General features: G+C 45.9%; 22 non-coding genes across 22 annotated transcripts; 11 read left to right on the forward strand and 11 right to left on the reverse strand.

The window, feature by feature from the left end:
• Window positions 1-9908: 9908 nt before the first annotated feature.
• trnac-aca (transfer RNA cysteine (anticodon ACA)) lies at window positions 9909-9980 on the reverse strand. The gene has a single exon. It is a non-coding gene; the product is annotated as a tRNA-Cys (tRNA).
• A 148-nt stretch (window positions 9981-10128) lies between these two features.
• Window positions 10129-10201, forward strand: trnak-uuu (transfer RNA lysine (anticodon UUU)). The gene has a single exon. It is a non-coding gene; the product is annotated as a tRNA-Lys (tRNA).
• Window positions 10202-10799: 598 nt separating this feature from the next.
• trnak-uuu (transfer RNA lysine (anticodon UUU)) lies at window positions 10800-10872 on the forward strand. The gene has a single exon. It is a non-coding gene; the product is annotated as a tRNA-Lys (tRNA).
• Window positions 10873-11252: 380 nt separating this feature from the next.
• Window positions 11253-11324, reverse strand: trnaw-cca (transfer RNA tryptophan (anticodon CCA)). Its single transcript has one exon. It is a non-coding gene; the product is annotated as a tRNA-Trp (tRNA).
• A 148-nt stretch (window positions 11325-11472) lies between these two features.
• On the forward strand, window positions 11473-11545 carry trnak-uuu (transfer RNA lysine (anticodon UUU)). The gene has a single exon. It is a non-coding gene; the product is annotated as a tRNA-Lys (tRNA).
• Window positions 11546-11925: 380 nt separating this feature from the next.
• On the reverse strand, window positions 11926-11997 carry trnaw-cca (transfer RNA tryptophan (anticodon CCA)). Its single transcript has one exon. It is a non-coding gene; the product is annotated as a tRNA-Trp (tRNA).
• An 820-nt stretch (window positions 11998-12817) lies between these two features.
• On the forward strand, window positions 12818-12890 carry trnak-uuu (transfer RNA lysine (anticodon UUU)). Its single transcript has one exon. It is a non-coding gene; the product is annotated as a tRNA-Lys (tRNA).
• A 600-nt stretch (window positions 12891-13490) lies between these two features.
• Window positions 13491-13563, forward strand: trnak-uuu (transfer RNA lysine (anticodon UUU)). The gene has a single exon. It is a non-coding gene; the product is annotated as a tRNA-Lys (tRNA).
• Window positions 13564-14161: 598 nt separating this feature from the next.
• trnak-uuu (transfer RNA lysine (anticodon UUU)) lies at window positions 14162-14234 on the forward strand. Its single transcript has one exon. It is a non-coding gene; the product is annotated as a tRNA-Lys (tRNA).
• A 598-nt stretch (window positions 14235-14832) lies between these two features.
• trnak-uuu (transfer RNA lysine (anticodon UUU)) lies at window positions 14833-14905 on the forward strand. The gene has a single exon. It is a non-coding gene; the product is annotated as a tRNA-Lys (tRNA).
• A 598-nt stretch (window positions 14906-15503) lies between these two features.
• On the forward strand, window positions 15504-15576 carry trnak-uuu (transfer RNA lysine (anticodon UUU)). Its single transcript has one exon. It is a non-coding gene; the product is annotated as a tRNA-Lys (tRNA).
• Window positions 15577-15956: 380 nt separating this feature from the next.
• trnaw-cca (transfer RNA tryptophan (anticodon CCA)) lies at window positions 15957-16028 on the reverse strand. Its single transcript has one exon. It is a non-coding gene; the product is annotated as a tRNA-Trp (tRNA).
• A 601-nt stretch (window positions 16029-16629) lies between these two features.
• On the reverse strand, window positions 16630-16701 carry trnaw-cca (transfer RNA tryptophan (anticodon CCA)). Its single transcript has one exon. It is a non-coding gene; the product is annotated as a tRNA-Trp (tRNA).
• A 148-nt stretch (window positions 16702-16849) lies between these two features.
• trnak-uuu (transfer RNA lysine (anticodon UUU)) lies at window positions 16850-16922 on the forward strand. The gene has a single exon. It is a non-coding gene; the product is annotated as a tRNA-Lys (tRNA).
• A 378-nt stretch (window positions 16923-17300) lies between these two features.
• trnaw-cca (transfer RNA tryptophan (anticodon CCA)) lies at window positions 17301-17372 on the reverse strand. The gene has a single exon. It is a non-coding gene; the product is annotated as a tRNA-Trp (tRNA).
• Window positions 17373-17520: 148 nt separating this feature from the next.
• On the forward strand, window positions 17521-17593 carry trnak-uuu (transfer RNA lysine (anticodon UUU)). The gene has a single exon. It is a non-coding gene; the product is annotated as a tRNA-Lys (tRNA).
• A 380-nt stretch (window positions 17594-17973) lies between these two features.
• Window positions 17974-18045, reverse strand: trnaw-cca (transfer RNA tryptophan (anticodon CCA)). The gene has a single exon. It is a non-coding gene; the product is annotated as a tRNA-Trp (tRNA).
• Window positions 18046-18646: 601 nt separating this feature from the next.
• On the reverse strand, window positions 18647-18718 carry trnaw-cca (transfer RNA tryptophan (anticodon CCA)). Its single transcript has one exon. It is a non-coding gene; the product is annotated as a tRNA-Trp (tRNA).
• A 148-nt stretch (window positions 18719-18866) lies between these two features.
• trnak-uuu (transfer RNA lysine (anticodon UUU)) lies at window positions 18867-18939 on the forward strand. Its single transcript has one exon. It is a non-coding gene; the product is annotated as a tRNA-Lys (tRNA).
• Window positions 18940-19319: 380 nt separating this feature from the next.
• Window positions 19320-19391, reverse strand: trnaw-cca (transfer RNA tryptophan (anticodon CCA)). Its single transcript has one exon. It is a non-coding gene; the product is annotated as a tRNA-Trp (tRNA).
• Window positions 19392-19992: 601 nt separating this feature from the next.
• On the reverse strand, window positions 19993-20064 carry trnaw-cca (transfer RNA tryptophan (anticodon CCA)). Its single transcript has one exon. It is a non-coding gene; the product is annotated as a tRNA-Trp (tRNA).
• Window positions 20065-20665: 601 nt separating this feature from the next.
• trnaw-cca (transfer RNA tryptophan (anticodon CCA)) lies at window positions 20666-20737 on the reverse strand. Its single transcript has one exon. It is a non-coding gene; the product is annotated as a tRNA-Trp (tRNA).
• Window positions 20738-20808: the final 71 nt, after the last annotated feature.

Consider the following 20808-nt stretch of genomic DNA (forward strand, 5'->3'; position numbering starts at 1 on the left):
ACAGTCTAGGGGAGGGTCTGGGTGGGCTCCCCTCCACGGTGGCAGCTCCGGCTCTGGTCGTAGTCCCCTCGTCACCACAGTACCTAACCACCTCCTAGGCTTTCTCCAAACGACCCCCCTCCACATTAACCCCATTGCATTAAGGGGCAGTTCCGGACTAAAGGACAGTACCAGGGTAAGGGACAGTACCAGGATAAGGGGCAGTACCAGGATAAGGGGCAGTACCAGGGTAAGGGGCAGCACCAGGGTAAGGGGCAGCACCAGGGTAAGGGGCAGCACCAGGGTAAGGGGCAGCACCAGGGTAAGGGGCAGCTCCAGGGTAAGGGGCAGCTCCGGACTGAGGAATGGCAGCTCCGGACTGAGGGACTGCAGCTCCGGACTGAGGGACTGCAGCTCCGGACTGAGGGACGGCCCATGGCTGGCTGACAGATCTGGCTGCTCATGGCTGGCTAACGGATCTGGCTGCTCATGGCTGGCTAACTGATCTGGCTGCTCATGGCTGGCTGACGGATCTGGCTGCTCATGGCTGGCTGACGGATCTGGCTGCTCATGGCTGGCTGACGGATCTGGCTGCTCATGGCTGGCTGACGGATCTGGCTGCTCATGGCTAGCTGACGGATCTGGCTGCTCATGGCTAGCTGACGGATCTGGCTGCTCATGGCTAGCTGACGGATCTGGCTGCTCATGGGTAGCTGACGGATCTGGCTGCTCATGGCTAGCTGACGGATCTGGCTGCTCATGGCTAGCTGACGGATCTGGCTGCTCATGGCTAACTGACGGATCTGGCTGCTCATGGCTAGCTGACGGATCTGGCTGCTCATGGCTAGCTGACGGATCTGGCTGCTCATGGCTAGCTGACGGATCTGGCTGCTCATGGCTGGCTGACTGATCTGGCTGCTCCTGTCTGGTTGGCGGCTCTGGCAGATCCTGTCTGGTTGGCGGCTCTGGCAGATCCTGTCTGGTTGGCGGCTCTGGCAGATCCTGTCTGACGGACGGCTCTAGCGGCTCCTGTCTGGCTGGCGGCTCTAGCGGCTCCTGTCTGGCGGACGGCTCAGTGGGCTCATGGCAGACGGGCGGCTTTGCAGGCTCATGGCAGACGGGCGGCTTTGCAGGCTCATTGCAGACGGATGGCTCAGATGGCGCTGGGGAGACGGATGGCTCAGATGGCGCTGGGGAGACGGATGGCTCAGATGGCGCTTGGCAGACGGGCAGTTCAGTCATTGCAGTGCAGACGGCAGAGTCCTGCCGGCTGAGGCGCACTGTAGGCCTGGTGCGTGGTGCCGGGACTGGTGGCACCGGGCTGGGGACACGCATCTCAGGGCTAGTGCGGGGAGCAGCAACAGGACGCACAGGACTCTGGGGACACACAGGAGGCTTGGTGCGTGGTTTAGACACTGGTGGTAAAGGGCTGGAGACACGCACCATATAGCTAGTGCGCGGAGGAGGCACTGGTGGTACTGGATTGGGGCGGGGAGGTGGCGCCGGAAATACCGGACCGTGCAGGCGTACTGGCTCCCTTGAACACCGAGCCTGCCCAACCTTACCTGGTTCTATGCTCCCCGTCGCCTGACCAGTGCGGGGAGGTGGAATAACCCGCACCGGCCTATGTAGGCGAACCGGGGACACCATGCGTAAGGCTGGTGCCATGTACGCCGGCCCGAGGAGACGCACTGGTGACCAGATGCGTTGGGCCGGCTTCATGACATATGGCTCAACGCTCAGTCTAGCCCGGCCGATACGTGGAGCTGCAATGTACCGAACCGGGCTATGCACGCGTACAGGAGACACCGTGCGCTCTACTGCGTAACACGGTGTCTGCCCGTACTCTCGCTCTCCACGGTAAGTACAGGGAGTAGGCGCAGGTTTCCTACCTGACTTCGCCACACTCCCTTTAAGGCCCCCCCCAAGAAATTTTTGGGTTGTACTCACGGGCTTCCAGCCTTGTCTCCGTGCTGCCTCCTCATATCGCCTCCTCTCGGCTTTCGCTGCCTCCAGCTCTTCACGAGGGAGGCGATATTCTCCAGGTTGATCCCAAGGCCCCTTACCATCCAGTATCTCCTCCCATGTCCAGAAATCCTTTGTGGTTAGGTCCTGTTGCCGCCTTCCATGCCGCTTGGTCCTATGGTGGGTAATTCTGTCACGATCGTGTGGCGGATTGACGGACCAAAAAGCAGCTTTTGGAAAATAAGCCATCTTCTTTTATTAGAACAAGAAGATGAACACGACACAAAAACACTTTAACAAAACAACAAAAACAACAAAACGACCGTGAAGCTACAAACGTTGTGCACAAACAGACAGGCTACTAACGTTCTTACATAGACAATTACCCACAACCAATGAGAGCCTATGGCTACCCTAAATAAGGCTCCCAATCAGAGACAACCGAAATCAGCTGTCTCTAATTGGGAACTCATTCAGGTAACCATAGACTCTCCTAGATAACTAACCACCATAGACAATGCTAAACATCTACACTCAACACAAAACCATATACTACACCCATTAACCCCTTTACCAAATAAACACCCAAAACAACAAAACATAAACATTCCCCATGTCACACCCTGACCTAACTAAAATAATAAAGAAAACAAAGAATAATAAGGCCAGGGCGTGACACCATCTGAGTTCCTGGTTTAGCTAGTTGAATCATGCATCCTTTCCTATCCACATCCTTCCTATCCATCTGAGTTCCTGGTTCAGCTAGTTAAGGTCTTGGTGAGCAGCTAAAAAGTAGAATCAGGTGTGCAAAATTGGGCAGCCCTGCTATAATCCCTGTCATCCCTGTTCCTAGCAGACCCATTCCTGCCACACGAAGTAGATTATTACCTCCATATCCGCCTGTCTGTCTGTCGAAGCATACGGTATGTACAGAATATATAAACATACAGGCGCGCACACACACACACACACACACACACACACACACACACACACACACACACACACACACACACACACACACACACACACACACACACACACACACACACACACACACACACACACACACAGGATGATGACACAGTTGATCTTTTAGAAAGAGCCATTTTGAGAAGAACACGCATACGCAGTCATGAGAGGTTCAGTTTACATCAGAAAATAAACATTGGATGAAAGGGCGAGTCCTTGTTGACGATCCATATGTGTATCATAAAAGTTGTACATTCATACCGGACCATTCATTGTGCTGAAAAGGGTGCAGTCAAAATGACTGGCGAAATTGGATGGTCTTCATGCCCCTCCCTGCTTACCTGAAACGTAGGTCAGACTACATTACAAGGACAGGAGAAAAATAGCATTTCTATAAGTTTGCAAATGTTAACCACCACAAACACCTTTCACAAACGGTAAGCACAGACACACACCTATCCACGTACTGTGTGCAATAGGTGACCTTCCTCAAGACATGCCAGCGAAAGTAAATTGAACTCACACCATTTCTTACTCAACAGTCAGAAGTAGAGACTACTTTTCTCCTCTCTTGTTGTGTCATAGCCATAATGTTTTGCCAAGTTCTATAACATTCTATTAAAATGCCAAGAAATACCAGACAATCCAGCAGGAGTCCTGGAAATAACGCGCTCAGCAACAGCTACTGTAAACATCTCGTTCACTCCAGGAAACTTAGGGCTTAAATACCATCGGCCCAACAGCCAAACAGTGTTTGGAACAATCAAAATCTACAGCGAGAAAGTGGTTCTGAGAGGAAGACTTGTTGAGTTAGAGGGACACATTACGGTACATGTATGAGTGTTGGTTACACTTCATTTGACGGTGTCACTAAGACGTGCACCTTCGTGTTCATGTTGCAGTGACACTGTCAAATAAAGTGTAACCAACGTGCTTTATAGTCCAGGAGTCTGAATGAATCTGGGTTCTGCAAAACTGACCTAGAGAGTTCTAATCAGAAGATTTCAATCTCTCCCAGCTGCAATGGGGTACAGGTTCACGGTGGGGCCTAGGACCTTTTATCCAGGGGGACCAAAACTCGCTCGAATGAACACTGTAATGCTGACCTCTTATGGTTAGGAAATGTATTACATCACTGAAAAATAATTGAAAGACCGCACACCCTCAAAGGGAGGTGCCCACTGATGGAAGAACAACTATGCAATGAAAAAGAAAGGTGCATAATCTTCTCTCCTTGCTTGTGGATTTACAATGGGATCAAGGCTATTGAGCCGAACCGTTGGTAATAAATCCACAAAGTCAGAGATGAGTGTGCGACTTTCTTTTTTTATTGCAAAGGACATGTATTACATTAAACATGCCTTCTGCCCTACATTTCCTAGAAGAAAGCTGATTGGAGACACTTCTTTGTAGTCAGAGAGGAAAGCTGTGCTTTTTTCTGTTTTCCACGTTGACTCAACGTCATCAGATACATTATTTTTGGTTGAAATGACGTGAAACATTGATTCAAGCAGTTTGTGCCCAGTGGGGACTGTTGGATTTACCTTAGTTCCTTTGTTTTGTCTTGTGTTTTAGTTGTTCAGGGCGTGAGTTGGGTGGGTAATCTATGTTTTCTATTTCTGTGTTGGTTTTCTGTGTTTGGCCTGATATGGTTCTCAATCAGAGGCAGCTGTCAATCGTTGTCCCTGATTGGGAACCATATTTAGGTAGCCTGTTTTCTGTTGGGTTTTGGTGGGTGTTTGTTTTCAGTCTTTGTGTGTCTGCACCAGATAGAACTGTTTCGGTTTTCACTTTGTTGTTTTTGTATTTTGAGTTGTTCACTTTCATTAATAAGATGAACAATTACCAGGCTGCGCATTGGTCCTCCGATCCTTCAAACTTCTCCTCCTTAGACGAGGAGGAAGACGACAGCCGTTACAGAGGTCTCAAAAAAATAGACGTTTGAGAGAACCAATCAAAGGTCAGACAGAAATAAGCACAACTCTGTGTGAATACTACAACTTCCAACAGCCTCTACCTCGCTGTGAGTCACGTGAACCAGGCTAGAAACCGAGTAAAATAAAATCACTGAAAAGCCTTCAAATTATGCGTAGGATTGTTCTGAGTAACATTAAACAATCTGACATAAAGATTTAACAGAATGCCAGCTAGATAAAGATACAATAGCTTCATTGTAATGTAATAACATATATTACTAATGGAGAACAGCATGTAATGCCATAGCCAAGCAGACTCAAATCTCCAGCTGTCAAGTAATAAACTGACCAATGTCCACTTGGCTCCAAGTGTGTCCCAAAGATATGCCAATCTAAAACACAGAAAAGGTTATCCAGTATTTTCATATATCTTACATCTCTACCTGATGCATTTAGTCTAATAATAAATAAAGGTTGAGAAACTACATTTTTTGAGCTCATTTGAGCCCTGTTGTCACGTTCCTGACCTATTTATGTTAGTTTTGTGTGTTAGTTGGTCAGGACGTGAGGTTGGGTGGGCATTCTATGTTATCTGTTTCTATGTTGGTTTTGGTTTGCCTGGTATGGCTCTTGATTAGAGGCAGGTGGTTTGCGTTTTCCTCTAATCAAGAGTCATATTTAGGTAGGGCATTCTCACTGTTTGTTTGTGGGTGATTGTCTCCTGTGATGTCTCTCGTGTTGTCGATGTTTTTTCACATATGGGACTGTTTGGCTGTTCGTGCGTTTTGATGTACGTTCCTGTTCGTGAGTTTACGTTTGTTGATGTGAGTTTATGTTCAGGTTCCGTTGTACGTCGTTTTGTTATTTTGTAGTTTTGAAAGTGTTTTGTTTTGTTACGTGACCATCGTATTTATAATAAAGATGGCATATTTCCCTGAACCCGCATTTTGGTCAGAAGATCCTTCTCTCCTCACCTCATCTGAGGATGAGGAAAGCGACAGCTATTACAGAATCACCCACCAACACGCTAAGACCAAGCGGCAAGGGAAAACGAAACGGAGTAGGGGACAGGAGAGAAAGGATTTCTGGACATGGGAGCAAATAATGAATGGAGAAGGTCCCTGGGCTAAGGCAGGAGAAAATCGCCGTCCCAAAGCTGAGCTGGAGGCACGGAGGAGAGCAGAGGCTACCGAGGAGAGGAACCGGAGCTATGAGGGAACGCGTCTGGCACGGAAGCCAAAAAAGCCCGTGAGTAATTCCCAAAAATTTCTTGGGGGGGGGCTAGGAGATAGTGGGCCAAGGGCAGGTAGGAGACCTGCGCCCACTTCCCAGGCTTACCGTGGAGAGCGGGAGTACGGGCAGGCGCCGTGTTACGCAGTAGAGCGCACGGTGTCTCCTGTACGAGTGCATAGCCCAGTGCGGGTTATTCCACCTCCCCGCACTGGTAGGGCTAGATTGAGGATTGAGCCAGGTGTCATGAGGCCGGCTCAACGCGTCTGGTCTCCAGTGCGTCTCCTCGGGCCGGCATACATGGCACCTGCCTTACGCATGGTTTCCCCGGTTCGCCTACATAGCCCGGTGCGGGTTATTCCACCTCCCCGCACTGGTCGGGCAACCGGGAGTATTCAACCAGGTAAGGTTGGGCAAGCTCAATGCTCAAGAGTGCCAGTACGCCTCCACGGTCCGGTATTTCCGGCACCACCTCCCCGCCCCAGCCTAGTACCTACAGTGTCTACACTACGCACTAGGCTACCAGTGCGTATCCTGAGCCCTGTTCCTCCTCCACGCACTCTCCCTGTAGTGCGTGTATCTAGCCCGGTGCCTCCAGTTCCGGCCCCACGCACTAAGCTACCAGTGCGTCTCCAGAGCCCTGTACACACTGTATATTCTCCCCCTACTAATCCTGATGTGCTTGTCCTCAGCCCGGCGTCACCAGTGCCGGTACCACGCATCAGGGATAGAGTAGGCTTTGAGAATACAGTGTGCCCTGTCCCTGCTCCCCGCACTAGTAGGAAGGTGCTTATCATTAGCACGGTGCCTCCAGTTCCGGCACCACGCACCAGGTCTACAGTGCGCCATATCCGGCCAGAGCCATCCGTCTCACCAGCGCCATCTGAGCCATCCGTCTCCCCAGCGCCATCTGAGACATCCGTCTCCCCAGCGCCATCTGAGCCATCCGTCTCCCCAGCGCCATCTGAGCCATCCGTCTCCCCAGCGCCGTCTGAGCCATCCGTCTGCCAGGAGCCTGCAAAGCCGCCCGTCTGCCATGAGCCTGCAAAGCCGCCCGTCTGCCATGAGCATACAGAGCCGTCAGCCAGACAGGAGCCGCTAGAGCCATCAGCTAGACAGGAGCCGCTAGAGCCGTCAGCCAGACAGGATCTGCCAGAGCCGCCAACCAGACAGGATCTGCCAGAGCCGCCAACCAGACAGGATCTGCCAGAGCCGCCAACCAGACAGGATCTGCCAGAGCCGCCAACCAGACAGGATCTGCCAGAGCCGCCAACCAGACAGGATCTGCCAGAGCCGCCAGCGAGCCATGAGCAGCCAGAGCCGTCAGAGAGCCATGAGCAGCCAGAGCCGTCAGAGAGCCATGAGCAGCCAGAGCCGTCAGAGAGCCATGAGCAGCCAGAGCCGTCAGAGAGCCATGAGCAGCCAGAGCCGTCAGAGCGCCATGAGCGTCGAGAGCCGTCAGAGCGCCATGAGCGTCGAGAGCCGTCAGCCTGCCATGAGCGTCGAGAGCCGTCAGCCTGCCATGAGCGTCGAGAGCCGTCAGCCTGCCATGAGCGTCGAGAGCCGTCAGCCAGCCATGAGCGTCGAGATTCGTCAGTCAGCCATGAGCTGCCCTTCAGCCTGAAAAGGCTAAATACCCAGAACTGCCCATCAGTCCAGAGCTGTCTCTCTGTCCGGAGCTGCCTTTCAGTCCGGAGTTGCCCCTCTATCCTGATCTCCCTCTCTATCTTCATCTACCTCTATATTCTTATCTATCCCTCTATCTTGATTTATCTCTCTGTCCCGGTGTTATCCTTATTAGGTATATTATTAAGAGAATTGTGTGGGGGAAAAAAGAGGGTGGACATTCTTGGAGGGAGGAAGTTAGGATGGATTATGGTGGGGTGGGAACCGCGCCCGGAGCCTGAGCCACCACCGTGGTTAGATGCCCACCCAGACCCTCCCCTAGACTTTGTGCTGGTGCGTCCGGAGTTCGCACCTTGTGGGGGGGGTACTGTCACGTTCCTGACCTATTTATGTTAGTTTTGTGTGTTAGTTGGTCAGGACGTGAGGTTGGGTGGGCATTCTATGTTATCTGTTTCTATGTTGGTTTTGGTTTGCCTGGTATGGCTCTTGATTAGAGGCAGGTGGTTTGCGTTTTCCTCTAATCAAGAGTCATATTTAGGTAGGGCATTCTCACTGTTTGTTTGTGGGTGATTGTCTCCTGTGATGTCTCTCGTGTTGTCGATGTTTTTTCACATATGGGACTGTTTGGCTGTTCGTGCGTTTTGATGTACGTTCCTGTTCGTGAGTTTACGTTTGTTGATGTGAGTTTATGTTCAGGTTCCGTTGTACGTCGTTTTGTTATTTTGTAGTTTTGAAAGTGTTTTGTTTTGTTACGTGACCATCGTATTTATAATAAAGATGGCATATTTCCCTGAACCCGCATTTTGGTCAGAAGATCCTTCTCTCCTCACCTCATCTGAGGATGAGGAAAGCGACAGCTATTACACCTGTCCTAATTCATCTAAAAAAGGATTTATTCAAATGAAGCATATAATAATATTATGATATATCCCATGTGCATAATATACCATACCAATCCACTCCATGATGCTCACAACAACATAGCATGGCATTACACAGACTGGGACTATGTCAGGTTTATTAGAAAGAGCATCATGCAGTGATGTCAAACCCAATTCACAAGCATAAGAGGTGACTCAAACTAGAGCTGGTGAGGTGACAGCAATATATATGTGCTGCGTTATGTCAGTTAGAAGACAGGCACTGAAATGTACGCTGTATCATTTTAATTCAAATAAGAAAGTAGCTACACATGCTAAAAAATACATGGTTCTCTTGTTGTGCATGTTTATTTCTCAAAACATTCCCAATATATTCCATTAAGATCAGCGACCGGATGGGTTTGTTAATCCTCCTACTACTATCTTCAAATCTGAAGGACTGGAGCCCTTTCACCTTAAAGTGTAAAAAATTTTGATCAAAGGATATAATACCAATGAATTAATACTCCAAGTGGGGGAGAGACTCACATGTTAGAAAAAACTTTAAAATGTTTACTGTGGAAACAAAAAAAGACAACTAAATTCTACAAAACATAGTATCCACTTTTGTGCCATGTTCAAAGGGGTTATTACGAAACCTCAGCTTTCTACTATGGAAGGATCCTTCTACTGCATACGTGAGTTACATTTTGCCCCAAACAGCACTGTCATGTTTCTCCCGCTGTGATCATACTCATATGTTTAGTTAAACAATTATTACAAGTAAAGCATTTACCAAAAAGAAGTTAACAATGTGGTTGTTCTCCTTGGTGACAGCTGGTGCAGTTCTAGATGTTTTACTGCCCTGAAGCATTTACACACAAGGGGCAAACATGGTCTCTTACCTGTCTGAAAACAAATATGTTCTTTCAGGGTTTTCTTTTCATCTGAGCGTCCAGGGTTGAAGTCCCTGTTCGGGCATTCTTTTAAATGTTCAACTTCCTTCAGAAGCAAGTTTTTCAATAATTGCAATTTCTGTCACTTTCCATGGCATGTTCACCTGTGGACAATACAATCCCATAGCCAAAACAGCTTAGTCTGAAAGCTTTAGGATTTTTAATCTGAAACTCCAGGTATAAACTCCCTGTTGAAAGACTGTTTTCAGTGTGTCAATCAGACAGCATCATCTGATTTAGGAATTTGCAGTGTGCCATACTTTTGTGAGAGACAACTGTCATCTGAAGCAGCATTGGATTGGTCGTTTTCTTGCAAGATTTGTACTGTAAAGCCACATTGGTACTTGGCCTGATTCTTTGAGTTCGCTGTGTAAAGATGGCAGAGATTGCACACGTCCAAATTCTGACCACGACGTAATTTGAACACGCAACCTTCTGATCTGTAGTCAGACGCGCTACCGTTGCGCCACGAGGTCTTGGAAGAATCGCATATTTGGAGGTGATGCCTAGTTCATATTTCGTTGACTGTATCATTTGGAATGGAGGCCTGTGTCTCTGGGGAAATGTACGAACTAATGTGCATCTACCCGGCAGGTTAGGTGTATGAAAACAAGTAAAATCAGAGCCTGGATAGCTCAGTCGGTAGAGCATCAGACTTTTAATCTGAGGGTCCAGGGTTTAAGTCCCTGTTCAGGCGTACTTTTAATATTCACCTTCCTTCAGAAGCAAGTCTTTCTATAATTGCAATTTCTGTCACTTTCCATGACACGTTCACCTGTGGACAATACAATCCCATAGCCAAAACTCCTTAGTCTGAAAGCTTTAGGATTTTTAATCTGAAACTCCAGGTATCAACACCCTGTTGAAAGACTGATTTCAGTGTGTCAATCAGACAGCATCATCTGATTTAGGAATTTGCAGTGTGCCATGCTTTTGTGAGAGACAACTGTCATCTGAAGCAGCATTGGATTGGGCGTTTTCTTGCAAGATTTGTACTGTAAAGCCACATTGGTACTTGGCCTGATTCTTTGAGTTCGCTGTGTAAAGATGGCAGAGATTGCACACGTCCAAATTCTGACCACGACGTAATTTGAACACGCAACCTTCTGATCTGGAGTCAGACGCGCTACCGTTGCGCCACGAGGTCTTGGAAGAATCGCATATTTGGAGGTGATGCCTAGTTCATATTTCGTTGACTGTATCACTTGGAATGGAGGCCTGTGTCTCTGGGGAAATGTACGAACTAATGTGCATCTGAAAGGCAGGTTAGGTGTATGAAAACATGGAAAAACAGAGCCCGGATAGCTCAGTCGGTAGAGCATCAGACTTTTAATCTGAGGGTCCAGGGTTCAAGTCCCTGTTCGGGCGTTCTTTTAATGTTCACCTTCCTTCAGAAGCAAGTCTATCTATAATTGCAATTTCTGTTACTTTTCTTGACATGTTCACCTGTGGACAATACAATCCCATAGCCAAAACAGCTTAGTCTGAAAGCTTTAGGATTTTTAATCTGAAACTCCAGGTATAAACACCCTGTTGAAAGACTGATTTCAGTCTGTCAATCACACAGCATCATCTGAATTAGGAATTTGCAGTGTGCCATGCTTTTGTAAAAGAGACAACTGTCATCTGAAGCAGCATTGGATTGGTCGCTTTCTTGCAAGATTTGTACTGTAAAGCCACATTGGTACTTGTGCTGATTCTTTGAGTTCGCTGTGTAAAGAAGGCAGAGATTGCACACATCAATATTCTGACCACGACGTGATTTGAACACGCAACCTTCTGATCTGGAGTCAGACGCGCTACCGTTGCGCCACGAGGTCTTGGAAGAATCGCAAATTTGGAGGTCATGCCTAGTTCATATTTCGTTGACTGTATCATTTGGAATGGAGGCCTGTGTCTCTGGGGAAATGTACGAACTAATGTGCATCTGCCCGGCAGGTTAGGTGTATGAAAACAAGTAAAATCAGAGCCTGGTTAGCTCAGTCGGTAGAGCATCAGACTTTTAATCTGAGGGTCCAGGGTTCAAGTCCCTGTTTGGGCATTCTTTTAATGTTCACCTTCCTTCAGAAGCAAGTCTTTCTATAATTACAATTTCTGTCACTTTCCATGACATGTTCACCTGTGGACAATACAATCCCATAGCCAAAACAGCTTAGTCTGAAAGCTTTAGGATTTTTTATCTGAAACTCCAGGTATAAACACCCTGTTGAAAGACTGATTTCAGTCTGTAAATCAGACAGCATCATCTGAATTAGGAATTTGCAGGGTGCCATGCTTTTGTAAAAGAGACAAATGTCATCTGAAGCAGCATTGCATTGGTCGTTTTCTTGCAAGATTTGTACTGTAAAGCCACATTGGTACTTGTGCTGATTCTTTGAGTTCGCTGTGTAAAGAAGGCAGAGATTGCACACATCCAAATTCTGACCACGACGTGATTTGAACACGCAACCTTCTGATCTGGAGTCAGACGCGCTACCGTTGCGCCACGAGGTCTTGGAAGAATTGCATATTTGGAGGTGAAGCCTAGTTCATATTTCGTTGACTGTATCATTTGGAATGGAGGCCTGTGTCTCTGGGGAAATGTACGAACTAATGTGCATCTACCCGGCAGGTTAGGTGTATGAAAACAAGTAAAATCAAAGCCTGGATAGCTCAGTCGGTAGAGCATCAGTCTTTTAATCTGAGGGTCCAGGGTTCAAGTCCCTGTTCGGGAGTTCTTTTAATATTCACCTTCCTTCAGAAGCAAGTCTTTCTATAATTGCAATTTCTGTTACTTTCCATGACTTGTTCACCTGTGGACAATACAATCCCATAGCCAAAACAGCTTAGTCTAAAAGCTTTAGGATTTTTAATCTGAAACTCCAGGTATAAACACCCTGTTGAAAGACTGATTTCAGTCTGTAAATCACACAGCATCATCTGAATTAGGAATTTGCAGGGTGCCATGCTTTTGTAAAAGAGACAACTGTCATCTGAAGCAGCATTGGATTGGTCGTTTCTTGCAAGATTTCTACTGTAAAGCCACATTGGTACTTGGCCTGATTCTTTGAGTTCGCTGTGTAAAGAAGGCAGAGAATGCACACATCCAAATTCTGACCACGACGTAATTTGAACACGCAACCTTCTGATCTGGAGTCAGACGCGCTACCGTTGCGCCACGAGGTCTTGGAAGAATTGCATATTTGGAGGTGATGCCTAGTTCATATTTCGTTGACTGTATCATTTGGAATGGAGGCCTGTGTCTCTGGGGAAATGTACGAACTAATGTGCATCTGCCCGGCAGGTTAGGTGTATGAAAACAAGTAAAATCAGAGCCTGGATAGCTCAGTCGGTAGAGCATCAGACTTTTAATCTGAGGGTCCAGGTTTCAAGTCCCTGTTTGGGCGTTCTTTTAATGTTCACCTTCCTTCAGAAGCAAGTCTTTCTATAATTACAATTTCTGTCACTTTCCATGACATGTTCACCTGTGGACAATACAATCCCATAGCCAAAACAGCTTAGTCTGAAAGCTTTAGGATTTTTAATCTGAAACTCCAGGTATAAACACCCTGTTGAAAGACTGATTTCAGTCTGTAAATCATACAGCATCATCTGAATTAGGAATTTGCAGGGTGCCATGCTTTTGTAAAAGAGACAAATGTCATCTGAAGCAGCATTGGATTGGTCGTTTTCTTGCAAGATTTGTACTGTAAAGCCACATTGGTACTTGTGCTGATTCTTTGAGTTCGCTGTGTAAAGAAGGCAGAGACTGCACACATCCAAATTCTGACAACGACGTGATTTGAACATGCAACCTTCTGATCTGGAGTCAGACGCGCTACCGTTGCGCCACGAGGTCTTGGAAGAATCGCATATTTGGAGGTGATGCCTAGTTCAGATTTCGTTGACTGTATCATTTGGAATGGAGGCCTGTGTCTCTGGGGAAATGTACGAACTAATGTGCATCTGCCCGGCAGGTTAGGTGTATGAAAACATGTAAAATCACAGCCCGGATAGCTCAGTCGGTAGAGCATCAGACTTTTAATCTAAGGGTCCAGGGTTCAAGTCCCTGTTTGGGCGTTCTTTTAATGTTCACCGTCCTTCAGAAGCAAGTCTTTCTATAATTGCAATTTCTGTCACTTTCCATGACATGTTCACCTGTGGACAATACAATCCCATAGCCAAAACAGCTTAGTCTGAAAGCTTTACGATTTTTAATCTGAAACTCCAGGTATAAACTCCCTGTTGAAAGACTGTTTTCAGTGTGTCAATCAGACAGCATCATCTGATTTAGGAATTTGCAGTGTGCCATACTTTTGTGAGAGACAACTGTCATCTGAAGCAGCATTGGATTGGTCGTTTTCTTGCAAGATTTGTACTGTAAAGCCACATTGGTACTTGGCCTGATTCTTTGAGTTCGCTGTGTAAAGATGGCAGAGATTGCACACGTCCAAATTCTGACCACGACGTAATTTGAACACGCAACCTTCTGATCTGGAGTCAGACGCGCTACCGTTGCGCCACGAGGTCTTGGAAGAATCGCATATTTGGAGGTGATGCCTAGTTCATATTTCGTTGACTGTATCATTTGGAATGGAGGCCTGTGTCTCTGGGGAAATGTACGAACTAATGTGCATCTACGCGGCAGGTTAGGTGTATGAAAACATGGAAAAACAGAGCCCGGATAGCTCAGTCGGTAGAGCATCAGACTTTTAATCTGAGGGTCCAGGGTTCAAGTCCCTGTTCAGGCGTCCTTTTAATATTCACCTTCCTTCAGAAGCAAGTCTTTCTATAATTGCAATTTCTGTCACTTTCCATGACATGTTCACCTTTGGACAATACAATCCCATAGCCAAAACTGCTTAGTCTGAAAGCTTTAGGATTTTTAATGTGAAACTCCAGGTATCAACACCCTGTTGAAAGACTGATTTCAGTGTGTCAATCAGACAGCATCATCTGATTTAGGAATTTGCAGTGTGCCATACTTTTGTGAGAGACAACTGTCATCTGAAGCAGCATTGGATTGGTCGTTTTCTTGCAAGATTTGTACTGTAAAGCCACATTGGTACTTGTGCTGATTCTTTGAGTTCGCTGTGTAAAGAAGGCAGAGATTGCACACATCCAAATTCTGACCACGATGTAATTTGAACACGCAACCTTCTGATCTGGAGTCAGACGCGCTACCATTGCGCCACGAGGTCTTGGAAGAATTGCATATTTGGAGGTCATGCCTAGTTCATATTTCGTTGACTGTATCATTTGGAATGGAGGCCTGTGTCTCTGTGGAAATGTACGAACTAATGTGCATCTACCCGGCAGGTTAGGTGTATGAAAACAAGTAAAATCAGAGCCTGGATAGCTCAGTCGGTAGAGCATCAGACTTTTAATCTGAGGGTCCAGGGTTCAAGTCCCTGTTTGGGCGTTCTTTTAATATTCACCTTCCTTCAGAAGCAAGTCTTTCTATAATTGCAATTTCTGTTACTTTCCATGACACGTTCACCTGTGGACAATACAATCCCATAGCCAAAACTCCTTAGTCTGAAAGCTTTAGGATTTTTAATCTGAAACTCCAGGTATCAACACCCTGTTGAAAGACTGATTTCAGTGTGTCAATCAGACAGCATCATCTGATTTAGGAATTTGCAGTGTGCCATGCTTTTGTGAGAGACAACTGTCATCTGAAGCAGCATTGGATTGGGCGTTTTCTTGCAAGATTTGTACTGTAAAGCCACATTGGTACTTGGCCTGATTCTTTGAGTTCGCTGTGTAAAGATGGCAGAGATTGCACACGTCCAAATTCTGACCACGACGTAATTTGAACACGCAACCTTCTGATCTGGAGTCAGACGCGCTACCGTTGCGCCACGAGGTCTTGGAAGAATCGCATATTTGGAGGTGATGCCTAGTTCATATTTCGTTGACTGTATCACTTGGAATGGAGGCCTGTGTCTCTGGGGAAATGTACGAACTAATGTGCATCTGAAAGGCAGGTTAGGTGTATGAAAACATGGAAAAACAGAACCCGGATAGCTCAGTCGGTAGAGCATCAGACTTTTAATCTGAGGGTCCAGGGTTCAAGTCCCTGTTCGGGCGTTCTTTTAATGTTCACCTTCCTTCAGAAGCAAGTCTATCTATAATTGCAATTTCTGTTACTTTTCTTGACATGTTCACCTGTGGACAATACAATCCCATAGCCAAAACAGCTTAGTCTGAAAGCTTTAGGATTTTTAATCTGAAACTCCAGGTATAAACACCCTGTTGAAAGACTGATTTCAGTCTGTAAATCACACAGCATCATCTGAATTAGGAATTTGCAGTGTGCCATGCTTTTGTAAAAGAGACAACTGTCATCTGAAGCAGCATTGGATTGGTCGCTTTCTTGCAAGATTTGTACTGTAAAGCCACATTGGTACTTGTGCTGATTCTTTGAGTTCGCTGTGTAAAGAAGGCAGAGATTGCACACATCAATATTCTGACCACGACGTGATTTGAACACGCAACCTTCTGATCTGGAGTCAGACGCGCTACCGTTGCGCCACGAGGTCTTGGAAGAATCGCAAATTTGGAGGTCATGCCTAGTTCAGATTTCGTTGACTGTATCATTTGGAATGGAGGCCTGTGTCTCTGGGGAAATGTACGAACTAATGTGCATCTGCCCGGCAGGTTAGGTGTATGAAAACATGTAAAAACAGAGCCTGGATAGCTCAGTCGATAGAGCATCAGTCGTTTAATCTGAGGGTCCAGGGTTCAAGTCCCTGTTCAGGCATTCTTTTAATATTCACCTTCCTTCAGAAGCAAGTCTTTCTATAATTGCAATTTCTGTTACTTTCCATGACATGTTCACCTGTGGACAATACAATCCCATAGCCAAAACAGCTAAGTCTGAAAGCTTTAGGATTTTTAATCTGAAACTCCAGGTAAAAACACCCTGTTGAAAGACTGATTTCAGTCTGTAAATCACACAGCATCATCTGAATTAGGAATTTGCAGTGTGCCATGCTTTTGTAAAAGAGACAACTGTCATCTGAAGCAGCATTGGATTGGTCGTTTTCTTGCAAGATTTGTACTGTAAAGCCACATTGGTACTTGTGCTGATTCTTTGAGTTCGCTGTGTAAAGAAGGCAGAGATTGCACACATCAAAATTCTGACCACGACGTGATTTGAACACGCAACCTTCTGATCTGGAGTCAGACGCGCTACCGTTGCGCCACGAGGTCTTGGAAGAATCACATATTTGGAGGTGATGCCTAGTTCAGATTTCGTTGACTGTATCATTTGGAATGGAGGCCTGTGTCTCTGGGGAAATGTACGAACTAATGTGCATCTACCCGGCAGGTTAGGTGTATGAAAACAAGCAAATTCAGAGCCTGGATAGCTCAGTCGGTAGAGCATCAGACTTTTAATCTGAGGGTCCAGGGTTCAAGTCCCTGTTCAGGCGTCCTTTTAATATTCACCTTCCTTCAGAAGCAAGTCTTTCTATAATTGCAATTTCTGTCACTTTCCATGACATGTTCACCTGTGGACAATACAATCCCATAGCCAAAACTGCTTAGTCTGAAAGCTTTAGGATTTTTAATCTGAAACTCCAGGTATCAACACCCTGTTGAAAGACTGATTTCAGTGTGTCAATCAGACAGCATCATCTGATTTAGGAATTTGCAGTGTGCCATACTTTTGTGAGAGACAACTGTCATCTGAAGCAGCATTGGATTGGTCGTTTTCTTGCTAGATTTGTACTGTAAAGCCACATTGGTACTTGTGCTGATTCTTTGAGTTCGCTGTGTAAAGAAGGCAGAGATTGCACACATCCAAATTCTGACCACGACGTGATTTGAACACGCAACCTTCTGATCTGGAGTCAGACGCGCTACCGTTGCGCCACGAGGTCTTGGAAGAATCGCATATTTGGAGGTGATGCCTAGTTCATATTTCGTTGACTGTATCATTTGGAATGGAGGCCTGTGTCTCTGGGGAAATGTACGAACTAATGTGCATCTACCCGGCAGGTTAGGTGTATGAAAACATGGAAAAACGGAGCCCAGATAGCTCAGTCGGTAGAGCATCAGACTTTTAATCTGAGGGTCCAGGGTTCAAGTCCCTGTTCGGGCGTTCTTTTAATGTTCACCTTCCTTCAGAAGCAAGTCTTTCTATAATTGCAATTTCTGTCACTTTCCATGACATGTTCACCTGTGGACAATACAATCACATAGCCAAAACAGCTTAGTCTGAAAGCTTTAGGATTTTTAATCTGAAACTCCAGGTATAAACACCCTGTTGAAAGACTGATTTCAGTCTGTAAATCACACAGCATCATCTGAATTAGGAATTTGCAGGGTGCCATGCTTTTGTAAAAGAGACAACTGTCATCTGAAGCAGCATTGGATTGGTCGTTTTCTTGCAAGATTTGTACTGTAAAGCCACATTGGTACTTGTGCTGATTCTTTGAGTTCACTGTGTAAAGAAGGCAGAGATTGCACACATCAATATTCTGACCACGACGTGATTTGAACACGCAACCTTCTGATCTGGAGTCAGACGCGCTACCGTTGCGCCACGAGGTCTTGGAAGAATTGCATATTTGGAGGTGATGCCTAGTTCAGATTTCGTTGACTGTATCACTTGGAATGGAGGCCTGTGTCTCTGGGGAAATGTACGAACTAATGTGCATCTGCCCGGCAGGTTAGGTGTATGAAAACAATTAAAATCAGTGACTGGATAGCTCAGTCGGCAGAGCATCAGACTTTTAATCTGAGGGTCCAGGGTTCAAGTCCCTGTTCGAGTGTTCTTTTAATGTTCACCTTCCTTCAGAAGCAAGTCTTTCTATAATTGCAATTTCTGTTACTTTTCTTGACATGTTCACCTGTGGACAATACAATCCCATAGCCAAAACAGCTTAGTCTGAAAGCTTTAGGATTTTTAATCTGAAACTCCAGGTATAAACACCCTGTTGAAAGACTGATTTCAGTCTGTCAATCACACAGCATCATCTGAATTAGGAATTTGCAGTGTGCCATGCTTTTGTAAAAGAGACAACTGTCATCTGAAGCAGCATTGGATTGGTCGTTTTCTTGCAAGATTTGTAATGTAAAGCCACATTGGTACTTGTGCTGATTCTTTGAGTTCGCTGTGTAAAGAAGGCAGAGATTGCACACATCAAAATTCTGACCACGACGTGATTTGAACACGCAACCTTCTGATTTGGAGTCAGACGCGCTACCGTTGCGCCACGAGGTCTTGGAAGAATCGCATATTTGGAGGTGATGCCTAGTTCATATTTCGTTGACTGTATCATTTGGAATGGAGGCCTGTGTCTCTGGGGAAATGTACGAACTAATGTGCATCTGCCCGGCAGGTTAGGTGTATGAAAACATGGAAAAACAGAGCCCGCATAGCTCAGTCGGTAGAGCATCAGACTTTTAATCTGAGGGTCCAGGGTTCAAGTCCCTGTTCGGGCGTTCTTTTAATGTTCACCTTCCTTCAGAAGCAAGTCTTTCTATAATTGCAATTTCTGTCACTTTCCATGACATGTTCACCTGTGGACAATACAATCACATAGCCAAAACAGCTTAGTCTGAAAGCTTTAGGATTTTTAATCTGAAACTCCAGGTATAAACACCCTGTTGAAAGACTGATTTCAGTCTGTAAATCACACAGCATCATCTGAATTAGGAATTTGCAGGGTGCCATGCTTTTGTAAAAGAGACAACTGTCATCTGAAGCAGCATTGGATTGGTCGTTTTCTTGCAAGATTTGTACTGTAAAGCCACATTGGTACTTGTGCTGATTCTTTGAGTTCACTGTGTAAAGAAGGCAGAGATTGCACACATCAATATTCAGACCACGACGTGATTTGAACACGCAACCTTCTGATCTGGAGTCAGACGCGCTACCGTTGCGCCACGAGGTCTTGGAAGAATTGCATATTTGGAGGTGATGCCTAGTTCAGATTTCGTTGACTGTATCACTTGGAATGGAGGCCTGTGTCTCTGGGGAAATGTACGAACTAATGTGCATCTGCCCGGCAGGTTAGGTGTATGAAAACAATTAAAATCAGTGCCTGGATAGCTCAGTCGGCAGAGCATCAGACTTTTAATCTGAGGGTCCAGGGTTCAAGTCCCTGTTCGAGTGTTCTTTTAATGTTCACCTTCCTTCAGAAGCAAGTCTTTCTATAATTGCAATTTCTGTTACTTTTCTTGACATGTTCACCTGTGGACAATACAATCCCATAGCCAAAACAGCTTAGTCTGAAAGCTTTAGGATTTTTAATCTGAAACTCCAGGTATAAACACCCTGTTGAAAGACTGATTTCAGTCTGTCAATCACACAGCATCATCTGAATTAGGAATTTGCAGTGTGCCATGCTTTTGTAAAAGAGACAACTGTCATCTGAAGCAGCATTGGATTGGTCGTTTTCTTGCAAGATTTGTACTGTAAAGCCACATTGGTACTTGTGCTGATTCTTTGAGTTCGCTGTGTAAAGAATGCAGAGATTGCACACATCAAAATTCTGACCACGACGTGATTTGAACACGCAACCTTCTGATCTGGAGTCAGACGCGCTACCGTTGCGCCACGAGGTCTTGGAAGAATCGCATATTTGGAGGTGATGCCTAGTTCATATTTCGTTGACTGTATCATTTGGAATGGAGGCCTGTGTCTCTGGGGAAATGTACGAACTAATGTGCATCTACCCGGCAGGTTAGGTGTATGAAAACAAGGAAAAACAGAGCCTGGATAGCTCAGTCGGTAGAGCATCAGTCGTTTAATCTGAGGGTCCAGGGTTCAAGTCCCTGTTCAGGCATTCTTTTAATATTCACCTTCCTTCAGAAGCAAGTCTTTCTATAATTGCAATTTCTGTTACTTTCCATGACATGTTCACCTGTGGACAATACAATCCCATAGCCAAAACAGCTAAGTCTGAAAGCTTTAGGATTTTTAATCTGAAACTCCAGGTATAAACACCCTGTTGAAAGACTGATTTCAGTCTGTAAATCACACAGCATCATCTGAATTAGGAATTTGCAGGGTGCCATGCTTTTGTAAAAGAGACAACTCTCATCTGAAGCAGCATTGGATTCGTCGTTTTCTTGCAAGATTTGTACTGTAAAGCCACATTGGTACTTGTGCTGATTCTTTGAGTTCGCTGTGTAAAGAAGGCAGAGATTGCACACATCAATATTCTGACCACGACGTGATTTGAACACGCAACCTTCTGATCTGGAGTCAGACGCGCTACCGTTGCGCCACGAGGTCTTGGAAGAATCGCATATTTGGAGGTCATGCCTAGTTCAGATTTCGTTGACTGTATCACTTGGAATGGAGGC

Source organism: Salvelinus fontinalis, chromosome 3 (genome assembly GCF_029448725.1).
Source record: "Salvelinus fontinalis isolate EN_2023a chromosome 3, ASM2944872v1, whole genome shotgun sequence".
Taxonomy (NCBI): domain Eukaryota; kingdom Metazoa; phylum Chordata; class Actinopteri; order Salmoniformes; family Salmonidae; genus Salvelinus; species Salvelinus fontinalis.